This window comes from Suricata suricatta, chromosome 9, assembly GCF_006229205.1.
Source record: "Suricata suricatta isolate VVHF042 chromosome 9, meerkat_22Aug2017_6uvM2_HiC, whole genome shotgun sequence".
Taxonomy (NCBI): Eukaryota; Metazoa; Chordata; class Mammalia; order Carnivora; family Herpestidae; genus Suricata; species Suricata suricatta.
The window spans coordinates 78,731,647-78,744,075 of record NC_043708.1 but is presented as its reverse complement, the minus strand read 5'-3'; positions in this window follow the sequence as shown (position 1 = coordinate 78,744,075).

Here is a 12,429-nt window from a genome sequence, read left to right as displayed (position 1 = left end):
TCTGGAACCTGTGCTTTTAGCACTCAATAAACAGGAATAATTTATGGGGTTATGGAGTGCTTCCTGTCCTTACCTTTCAGAATATGTTCTTTTGCATTGTTAATTAATTGTTATATTCAGTTGTGTGCAACTTACTTTCCCAGCAGTCTTGTGGTGATACTTAACCAGCCAGAGAGAGATCGATGTTAGAATCTACCTTTATCTTTATACTCAGATTCCAAAATCCAGGTCAATTAGCTGATTAGCCATTTCCCTAACATGGCTAGCTATGGGGGCGCTCAGTGACATGACCTAGCAGATCATGTTCCTTAAGCAGAGTAAGACCAGACCATACTGAAAGAGGAAATAGGCTTCTAGTCCTTTTTTAAAAATGTTCATTTATTTTGAAAGAGAGAGAGAGAGAGAGAGCGAGTGAGCTTGAGGACAAGCAGGGGAGGGGCATAGAGAGAGAGACAGACAGACAGACAGAATCCCAAGCAGGCTCTGGGCCGCTTTGATGCAGGGCTTGAACTCATGAACCATGAAATATGACCTGAACTGAGATCAAAAGTCAGGTGCTTAGCCGACTGTGCCACCCAGGCACCCCATTTTTCTCTTCTAAGCATTGCCAGCAATATGTTTTCTACCTCATGACATGAAACATTATAGTCAATCTTGATACTAGGTGTCCCACTTGTGTTGAATGCAGGATTGATGGGTAGATGAATAAGCATCTCACTGAAGATGTGGAACTTATAACTTTTTTTTTAAGTTTATTTATTTATTTAATTTGAGACAGAGAGAGAGAGAGGGAGGGAGGGATAGAATCCCAAGCAGGCTCTGCACTGTCACCAAAGAACATCAGTTGAGTCATCGAACTCAGTGAACTGCAAGATCATGACCCGAGTCAAAATGAGGAGTCGGACTGAGCCATCTAAGCGCCCCCGCACTGGGAGCCTCTAGTAGTACTTTGCATACATGTCAGGAGCCCTGACACCAACTTTGAAGCCTTGAGAGATGCAGCTGGGGCTGCACCTAGACGCGTGGCCCTGACGGAACTTGCCTCTCAGGACTGTTTGTTCTCCAGCATACTGACGTGGACAGATGCCAGATGCTCTGGTGCCCAGTGGGGCCAACTCGGTGACCAGGGAACTCCACCCAGTCCTAGATGATTAGACCAGGTAGGTGGTAGTTAACTGTGTTAAAGGTGAAGGAGAGGATTCTGACAAAGGTACTATCATGCCCTGGGGCAAAGAGTTCTCATAAATTAATCTGGCTACAAAATATGTGTTAGGTCCATATTTAAAACATCTGAAATTTTAAGAGTGGTTTATGTTTATTGTAAATAATACAAAAAATATGTGAGTAAAAGTAAAGCCCCACACCTGTGTGAAGTCCTATCCTCACACCTGAGTAAGCCTGGCTAAGAGTTTCTTGTTGCTCTTTTCAAAAATGTAAAATGAGTATAGAACTGGTGTATCAAATGGGCTGAACTAAATGGGGGTAAAATCAGAAAAACCACTTTATTCTTCATCTCCCCCAAGCCCTTCCAACTCATGCTGCAAATTCCCTCGGATGGCATCTTGGGCAGATCCTGTAGCCTTTCCAAACAGGTCTAGGTGTTAAAAACAGTCTCTCATTTTTGGGTGGCTCAGTCTGTTCAATGTCTGGCTTCAGTTCAGGTCATGATCTCACAGTTGGTGAGTTCGAGCCCCACATCAGGCTCCCTGCTGTCTGCGCAGAGCCTGCTATGGATCCTCTGTCTCCCTCTCTTTCTGCCCCCTCCCCTGCTTGCACTATCAAAAAAATAAATAAACATGAAAAATAAAGTCATTCTTAAATAGATATAAAAGGTCAATCTGCTCAAAGTCAAAAGTTGCATCTTATATCTGGTTAAAAACTTTCCTTCCCCTGAGTTTAGACTTGATCCTGGTTCAGAAGCCTCCAGGGAGAAAAAGGAGTGTAGGATGTGGCTTTTCAGTCCTTTCACCTTGTGTTTTTCACACCCCTGGGCCTGCGCTGAACCCTGCTGGCCCTGGCCCCTGCAGCCCTGGGCTGCGGAGGAGGCTGGATGAGAGGTAAAAGGACAAGGTCTTGCTCAATGGGTGCTGAGTAATCAGACAGCTATGCCCTTTGGGTGGTGGATACCTAATGCTGGCTGCTTCTTGCATGGGGTGGTTCTGTGGGTTTTTCAGACACTCTCTCCACCCAGTAAGGGACTCTGCTGCCTGTTCTCTAAACTGCTCTCTGTTGTGGAGATGCTCTCACACCCGCTTCTCATGACTCTCCCTTCAGTGCCATCGTGTGGTCCGCGCCCCCCCCCCCCATACACACATGCAATGTTTCTGCTGAGGTTCTCTTGCCACAGCAGGCAGGGCTGTGGGGCAAGATCTTTTCGAGATGGCACTAGCCTGGCCGCCTTCCAGGGCAATCACTTAGCCCTCGGGGAAACCTGGCACCGCTAGCCTCCCGAGCCCCAGCAGAATGGCCATTCCTACTGCAGCCCTCTCTCTTTGCTCTGCCCTTACAGGTTGTTCTAGACAACCTCTGACCTTTATAAATGTTTCCAGGCAAGAGCTGGGCCCCTCATTCTATGCCCCTAAGTTCTAGGGAACATAGATTGAGCTCACCCAAGGGCTCTCTCACCATGCTCTGTCAGAAGCGAAGCCTGGAGGGACCTTCTGAAGCTCTGCAGAGAGTCAAGCAATGAGATGGAGATAAGAGGCTGTTTCCCTTCATCGGTTGAGCCCTTTTCACTCTCAGGGGGTTTCTTTGCTTCGTTCTTCCTCTCATGGCACTTTTCTCAGCCTCCCTGAGGAGAAAAGGAGTCTGTGGAACTAAATGCTATTAGACCAACAACACTTCTCCAGGCTCTCCTTTTCTCTGTCACTCTAACATCCTTTTAGATAGAGATTAAGGGCAGGTGACAGCTAGAGTTCATGGTATAGGGTTTTGTTTACCTTTTAGTGAGTTCTGAATGTATAACATAGAATTCCTATTTAGAATATGGGGGAACATACCTCTCACTATTATTAATGTGGAAACTGCAGCCCAGATTCTGACACAATAGGAAGTCCGTTTAAGCAACATGCACGCATACATTTCTAGGTAATAGGGATCCTTTCATAACCCCAAATTAGAGTGTACTATCATTTGTTTATTGTTATAGAACTTTCTTAAGATCATCTTAGGGGCATCTGGGTGGCTCGGGAGGTTGAGTGTCCAACTCTTAGTTTTGGCTCAGGTCATGATCTCACAGTTTGTGAGTTCCAGCTGCATGTTGGGCTCTGTGCTGAGCGTGTGGACCCTACTTGGGATTCTCTCTCTCTCTCTCTCTCTCTCTATCTCTCTCTCCCCCTACCCCCCTCTTTCTCTTCCTCTCAAAATAAATGAATAAACTTACAAAAATTAAGAATATATCTTAGACAACTCGTATTGCCAGTACATATGGGTCTACTAGACTATTGCAATGCATGGCTTTTCCAGATTTCTGTTATGACAAACAATGCTGGAGTGAGGAGCCACTGTGTACTTTAAGAGCATATCTGTAGAATAAATTCCTAGAAAAAGAGTCACTTTGAATTCACAAGTGAAATGTTAATATATGTTGCCTGCCAATTGCCAACTTTTTATGTTTTCATTCCAGTCATTAGAATAGAGAATGGCCAGTTCTCCACACCTCCACTACTCAGGGAGTTTAAGAAACATTTAAATATTTGCCAATCAGATAGATAGGTACAAAATATCCACATGATTTCTGCTTATATTTCTTCAATTATGAGCATGGCGGAACATCTTTCTATACATTTGCTGGTCTTTTAAATCTTTTTTTCTGAGTTGCTTGTTCATTTCCTTTGCTCATTTTTCCATTCATGATCTTCATATTGATTTTTAAAGAGCATTTGTATGTTAAGGATATTTGCGGGGCGCCTGGGTGGCTCAGTCGGTTAGGCCTCCAACTTTGGCTCAGGTCATGATCTCACGTTCGTGGGTTCGAGCCCCGCGTCGGGCTCCGTGCTGACAGCTCAGCCCGTGGAGCCTACTTCCGGTTCTGTGTCTCCCTCTCTCTGCCCCTCCCCATGCATGCTCTGCCTCTCTGTCTCAAAAATAAATACAACATTAAAAAAAAAAGGGATATTTGCCCTTTTCTGCTAAGTGAAGTGAAACATTCATTGCCTCTAGTTCTTCACTGACATACTGACTTTGTGTGTATCTTCTATTTTTTTCCTGTAAAGAAGTTTTACCACTTTATATAGGTAAATCCTTTTGGCACTTTATATAGGCTTTTCCTTTGTGGCATCTGGATTTTATGACATCCTTAGACAGTTTCCAAGTTTCTAAAAATATTCACCCATTTTCTTCTAGTGTTTTCATACCATTTTTTTAAAAAAGCTTATTTATGTTAAGAGAGAGAGAGAGAGAGAGTGAGCGAGCATGAGTGGGGGAGGGGCAGAGAGAGGGAGAGAGAAAGAATCCCAAGCAGACTCTGCATTGTCCTCATGGAGCCTGATGTGGGGCTCGAACTCATGAACCACAAGATCAGGACTTGAGCCAAAATCAAGAGTCACGTGCTTAACCAACTGAGCCACTCAGGTGCCCCTCAGGACATTTTTAAAAATATTTAAGTTATTGATCCTTGGGGAATATATTTTAGGGTAAAGTGTGAGCCTTTTTGCATCTAACAAAACAAACTTTTTACTTCCTAGATTTCTCTAACTCCCTTTCTCTTCTTCATATCACTGAATGAAAATCTAAGTTATACTCAGAGTCCTTCTTCAAATGCATAGCTTCTCACATAATTAAACACAAAGGCAAATAAAAAGGGCAAAAATTTTGTTTTAAATTGTGCCCACTGCCCACTTTCCAAGATTCTCAGCCTGTCTTTTCTGGGCATCGGTCCCTTGCACCAGCCCTTATTTCCACAGCAGTTATATTTTCAAATCCAGTGGTGAAAGAGGGGAAATATTTGCTCCTCCCCATTTTTATAGTGGATGCCAGGAGAGGGAAAGTAAAAGGCCCAAGGTCACAGAGCAATTTAGGGTGTCAAAATCCAAGGTTCTGAGCCATCTAGGCTGTTGTACTAACCATCAGACTACATCATGTACGAAGCACAGGTAGAAAGCATTCTTCTCCTAGTGGCATCACTCACTAAATTACATAATCCACAACAAAAACAGCTGGAGGGCATTGGACAGGGTAAGGCTTAGCCCATTAAAACGCACAGATGTTTCAGTGAATTGGGAAAATGGCCTACTCGTGGAGATTATATACAATATTTGACAATGTGAGTCAGAATTGGGCATCATTCAAGATTAATCTTGTGCCCTTAATGAAATAGCTGATTGTTTTGACTTGTTCCTCTCTGCTTGTTCCACGTTGCCTGACTGTGTTACAGAGACAGCCTTGCTGTTCTGAAGCTCTATTCTCAAATGCTGAATTATGGAGTCCATTTAGAAGTTCAGAAGATCTGTTTGGAGAGGCAGGAATCCAGTAAAGCTTCTAATTTTTCCATGATGATTGATGGATTTGGAGCACGCTTTCGGGGCGGCTGTATAACGCTAAGTGTTTAACGTGTGCCAGCTTCGTCACCTTACATGAACTCTGTAACCACCTTTTATTCCAACCTCATCTTCACAGACTGCCTCTGAGGGAAGGAGAATTTCAGACTTTGGAAGCTGGAAGAGACCGGAGGAGGGGGGGGGCAGGAGGGGGGCTGGGGGTGGGGAGGCACCAAAGAAAACTTGCCTGTGTCCTAATTACCTGGCAGCTTCCTTGCTTTAGTTTCATAGGTCATTGGATTTCTCCCAGAAAAGTTGTTTTGCAAAGGGTGTGTGGAGTAGTGTAGGCCCTCTGGTGAATAGGATACTCCTTCCCAGCAACAGGATGTGAGAGAATTCAGCACCAGTAAGATCCTTGTGTCCGAAATGGTGGGGAGAAGTCGGAAATGGTCCCTGTCTGACCAGCTGCTATTTTCTCTAAATTCAAGTCGCCCTGGGGATTGGCTCTGGCACCTCATAATCCTGGGAGACTGTGTTTAATCCTAGGTGTCTGAAGTTCTTCAGTTAGTCTGTGGTTTATGTGGTCAGTGCTGACAGCACCAGCTAGCTTGGAGTTACAGGCAGTGATTGTGCTTGTCATAGAAAGGGTTCATTCCTTGATGTGCTTTCAAGCATGATGTCCTCTGAATCCTGTTGGCAAGAAAACCATCCTCCACCCTAGCACTTAGTTAATAAATATGGCTTGAAAAGCAGCCAAAAATGCATATGTTTGCTGTGCTGTTAGATTCCTTCTTGAAAGGGAAACGCTCTTCTGAATGTGATGCACAAAAGATTCTATTAATTAGGAGAGCTTAGAATGTCTCCCTATAGAATAAAAAAAGATAATAGCCTACGTCGCTACTCCACCAGTTCCTTTGTTGGATCAAGTTTATTGCTCTTGCTTCTAGCAAAGGAATTGCCTCTCTGACCCTCAGTTGTCTCTTTTATCCTCACTCTGTGCACACACAACTATTCATTAATGTCAACAAGACTTATGAGTGCATATCCGTTGGGGTGGAGGCGAGGGGACCAGATCCCAAAGTCAACATCTTTGCAATACATTCCAAGATGAAAATGATCAGAGTCCATTACTCTTCAATGACTAAGAGAAAACAAAGTAGAGAACTCAGGACACAGGTTAAAGATGAAGCAGAAGACTTTAATTTTCTCTCCCTGAATTGCATTCATATATATGGTGCATATATATGACATATATATGTGTGCACCAGACTCCAAAGCATTTCAAGTCCAACTTGTTCCTAGGTATAGTAGGATAGGGTCCTCAGGGCTCACTTGGAAATAGAATTTCTCAAAAGAAATGTAATCATCCAGGAAGCTGAAGGGGAAAAGAACAGCCACCCAGGCAGGAACCAGGTGCTAACGATTCTGAAATGCACATGAGGGAATATATTCGGAGAAGGAAATGTGACTTGGATGAAGGTGCCAGGGAGGGGGTCTTTGTGTTCCTCAGGAAACAGAGGGATTTCTTAGCTCCTTTCTGCCTCGATGAGTTTGTAGTTCTACTGAGGTGGGCTCCTAAGAAAACCTAGTCTTGACTCAAAGAACAATGCCTTCAGACTTCCATCTTTTTTGGAGGGATAACACATTCTGTTCATCCTTTGTTTGTTCCTTGTACATGCTATGTACCATTAAGGACTGACACTCCATCTTTCTTCACTCTGAGCCCTATGCGGCTGACGTCTATAGACTAAATCTCCTGTGCTCACTTGCCTCTGGCTTTTGCATGGGTTTGGCTGATGGGGAAGACTGGCAAGAAGTCAGAGGGTGGCAGGAGAGAGATGTGGATCTACTTATCCCTGCTGCCATTCTTGCCATGGTTGTCTTCTTCTAGAAAGGTCACAGTTCCGGTTGGAGCCCTTTTCTATGATGCAGGTCTCATGGGGATTCACCAACCATTTCTTCCTGGTGCCATTCAGGTTTAGGATTGCTGGTGGTGTCCCTCTCTTGCCCACTCAGGGGTATTTCACCATCCTTTATCAATCTTCCGAACCATAATTCTTTTGGCTTTCATACTCATTGAGTAGGCCATCTGTTTTCTTCTAGAACAACGACATGTACATCTATCCATGTCAGCAAGGCTGCTTATAATAGGGAGCAAGCAGTCAGCTCCTGACCTGCATCCAACAGTCAGACTTTATGAGGCTGTGGTTCCTGGTAGTTGTTCTGCCTTTGGAGATGTTGTTCCCAGGCCCCCATTTGGAATTGTCACTTTGTGCCACGCTCTACTTCTATCCTCCGGCTATGTTAGCGATTAAGTGGCAACTGTGTCCTCTCTGTTCTCTTTCTTACTTATGATGATTTAAGTGTTTTCTATTAGGCAGGTAGTCCGTTGAGCTCTTTACCTATTTTTTTTAATCTTCACAATAAATAGTTACTACCTTTATCTTCATTTCACAAACAAGAAAACTGAAGCTTATGAAAAGCTGCTAAAGATCACACAGCTGGGAAGCGCAAGAATTCAGATTCTGTTCTGTTCTACACCACCAAGCTATGTACTAGCCAATGCTTTGGCTTGGTTCTCAGAGCTCAGTGTAATTGCATGCCATGTTTCTATATATACTGGTGTTTCCCGTGTTTTCTAAACCATGGGGACATTCTAACATTTTCAGATTTCTCATTCGGCTTCTAGTCCTGGCCCATCTCCTGCTCTTCACAATCTGGCACTTGATCTCCATTTTAGTCAGCTAGGGCTGCCATAACAAAACAGAAGAGACTGGATGACTTCAGCAGCAGATATTTATTTTATATAGTTTTTAGAAATCTGTGGTCAAGGTGCTGGCATGGTAGGTTTCATTCTGAGGTCTTCTCTGTTGGCTGGTAGGTGGCTACCATTTTGGTGTGTGCTTATAGGACCTCTTCTTTATGTGCATACAGAGAGAGAGAGAACTCTGTTGCTTGTTTTCCTTCTTATAATAAGGACACCAGTTCTATAGGATTAGGGCCTCACCCTTAGGACTTTACATAAATTTTATTACCTCCCTAAAGGCCATAACTATAAATACAGTTACATTGTGGGGGTAAACATACGAATTTAGAGGGGCAGCAGGGACACAGTTCAGTTAGTTACAGTCTCTCTTCCCAAGAGCCAGGACTTAGCATTGGTTCCTGACCTATCATATCAAAAACAAAAATCTGACCCTCTATGGTAGGAAAAAAAATTCCCTATCCCTCATATCCAGAAGGAAAGAAATCTCTTCAAATTTTTACAAATGAGTATAAATATGTTCTTCAATGCCAGGATTTGGCAATATCACTTAAATTAAACTCAGTTGAAACAATAGACATATGAGCACCTTGACAGAATATTTATAGTTAGAGCATCCTCCCCTGACTTTAGGCAGAACAGCATTACCTTGTCTTAGTAAGATGTGGTCTGTAACATGCTTAATCATTCTATGTTGAATCTGTACATTTCTGAAGAATCTAGGGTGGGCCAAGAGCTGATAGTTCTGGATAAGATAGGTTGGAGGTGCTTATTTGGAGAAGGAATGAAAGGAAAGCTATGATGGTGGAGAGATGGGGTGGCTGAAATGTATTATCCTTTGACAAACATTTTTTATGATAAGTAACAGACTAAAAAATTTGGTGACCTAAGCAATTTACCTCCCTTTCCCCACTCTATTCGTATTCCATTCAATTCCCTGAAACCTGGCCAGCTGTTTCGTTTCTGCTCAGTTCTACCTCTACAGAAGTAGGTAGACTTGCTATCTACATGGAGTAGGTAGAAGTTAGCTCCTAAATAAAGTTGGCATCGGATGAAGAATCTTCAGAAGAAGTATTTTTTTAAATGTTTATTTATTTTTAAGAGAGAGTGCACCTGTGAGCAGGGGCAGGGCAGGGCAGAGAGAGAGGGAGACATAGAATCAGAAGCAGGCTCCAGACTCCAAGCTGTCAGCACTGAGCCCAATGCTGGGCTTGAACTCACAAACTGTGAGATCATGACCTGAGTCAAAGTCGGACCCTTAACCGACTAAGCCACCCAGGCACCCCAGAAGAAGTATTTTTTTAAAGTAGGCTCCACGCTCAGTGTGGAACCCAGCATGGGGCTTGAAGTCACAACTCCAAGATCAAGACCTGACCTGAGATCAAGAGTCAGGTGCTTCAACAACTGGGCCACCCAGGTGTCCCATATAATAAAGAGTCTTCAAACTTCAGATTGTTTCAACTTCTAAATAACTGGCTAGTCTGGTAGAAATACCATAGCTTTCCAGAGGAGCAATTTATCACTTTGTTTGGAGAAAGAAAATCAGTATGTTTTTAAATGCTCAGAAAAAAGTTATAGTGTTTACGGCCACACCACCCTGAACACACCCAATCTTGTCTGATCTCAGAAGCTAAGCAGGGTCGGGCCTGGTTAGTACTTGGATGGGAGAAAAAAGTTATAGAACATTGTTTAGAATGATTTGCCATATATATATATAAAACATATATATATGTTTTATATATATATATATAAGTCAGCAGGTGTGGTTATATGGTGTGCGTCAACACAGATGAGTCTCGGTGCTCTGTTTTGTTACAATATACACTATAGAAAGAAAATTTAATTAACCCTAGTGGTAACTGGTCATTGAGGTAGGGATGCCCCTAAGAGCAGGCAGTCCAAACCATTTGTTTCCCCAAAGTCATGGTGTATGTTTTGAACTGAGAGGGTAATAGAAAGTAAAAGTTTGAGATCCCTGGATAGTTACAGGTTTGGGGCAACTGGCTTCTGGGATATGTGAGGCAAAAATCCTTCCCGAGATGCACAGTTAGTATGTTTAACACAACAGCAAAGCCTAATATTACTGGTGTGGAAGATCCCAGTCTGTTATTACTCTGATTCTTTTCAGAAAGCAGAGTCCACAGTCTCTCTCAGACACCTCTCTTAATTTATATTTCTCTTGATCACATAGATCTCTACAACTTCAGTTACTGACACTAAGTCTAAGCCCTTGTCTCTTGTTCCATCTACAGCAAAGCTACAAATCAGCTAGTTTGCATAATGACTCTTATCATTGAAAATGTTCTCTTCCCTTTTTAAATATGCTCCTCGTGGAGCTATAACAAGAGAGGGAAAAAAAGAAAATAAAAAAATGAGTGTAGTCTAAATGTCTTCAGAAAGCCCCTCACACCTTCTGAATTCTTTTACCTCTTGCTTACTTGTTTTCAAATTTTTTTTAATGTTTATTTATTTTTGAAAGAGAGAGACAATGCACAAGTGTGCAGGGGAGGGGCAGAGAGAGAAGACACAGAATCAGAAGCAGGCTCCAGGCTCTGAGCTGTCAGCACAGAGCCCAACATGGGGCTCAAACCCACAAGCTGTGAGATCATGACCTGAGCTGAAGCTAGACACTTAACTGACTGAGCCACCCAGGCGCCCCTCTTGCTTACTTTCTTGAACAAGGGGATACATGGACACAAAATCAGAGCATGTTATTTTTTTTGCTTTTTGAGCAGAAGGGTGGGGATCTGTGAATTAACAAGCCAAATGCTAATGGCATGGGGAAATTATGGCTTGATATCACCAACGCAGCTGGCATAGTTAAACTGTAATACAAAACTATTTCTTCACACAAGCACAAAAGTATCACAGGGAAGCTACTTATGTGACATGTCCTTTTTTCCTTTCTTTTCTCTTCTTAATGAGAGTGTGGGAGAAGAGTTTCAGCTCTTAGTTGTTGGCCTTTATAACTTCCTTGTTAGAATTGTGAAGTTTCAAAGTTAATGTATCCCTCAGGGAATTTCCTTGACAAACTAAACAGTTCTTGCCTATTCTTCCAAGGCAAGAAACTTTCAAGAGAGGTGGCCTGTCAGCCACACCTCTTCCTGGGACCTCTCACCATTCCACTCTGGAATGTGGGGACAGTGGGGCCTCTGGTAGATGAGAATCCTCCAGAACACAAAGTCCATGGTGCCTCTTCAGAAACTTTGTTTTGTTTTTTTTAGAAACTGAATTGAGCTGGTGTCCCAGCAGAGATGCGATGAGAATCTGTGGGAGCAAATACATTTGGGAGTAGATCCCAGGAATATTTGGATTAAGCTATTAGCTCTTCAAAAACCAGAAGGGTAAAAACCTCACTGATTTACCTTTACAAGTAGGTGCTTGTGTTGGTTAATTACGTATGTCAACTTGACTAGGCCATGGTACCCAAATATTTGCTCAAACATGAATTCTAGATGTTTCTGTGAAGGCGTTTTCTTTTAATGAGATCAATATTTAAGTCTGTAGATGTTGACTAAAGCAGATCACCCTCCCTAATGTGGGTGGGCCTTGTCTAATCAGTTGAAGGTCTCCATAGAAAAAAGATGGACCTTTCCCAAAGAAGGGAAATTCTTCCAGCAGACTGCCTTTGTACTCAAATAGCAACTCTTCTCTGGGGCTCCAGTCTGCCAGCATTCCCTGCAGACTTTGGATTTGCCAAGCTTCTATAATTATATGAGCCAATTTCTTAAAAATCTCCCCCTCTTTCTATTGGTTTTGTCTTTCTGGAGAATCCTAATACAGCACTTCACATCCCTTAAACCTGACACCCATTTGTGGAAGAGACATCCTTGTATTACACCTCGATACATTTGTAGTTCTGCTCTTTTCAGGGTATGGTCCCACACGAGACTGATGTGAAATGTGCCGCCATAGGAGAAACTGCACATAAAGCGATTTATTCTCTGCATCTTAGCTTTCTAAACCTTTTATGTTGTTATGTGTCGTTGTGTGTTGTTATTACACTATGAGTAGTGTGATCATATAGTTACCCAAATGAGGGCAGTTTTGATAGGGTCACCGTGTCTACAAGACCCTGTTCTGGCTCCTACCTCATGTCCTCTCACTCCACATTCCCCTCCGTTCACCCTGCTTGGGTGCTGTGCTTCTTCCTGCTGAAGGCCGACCCATGTGCTGATCTCTCTGCCT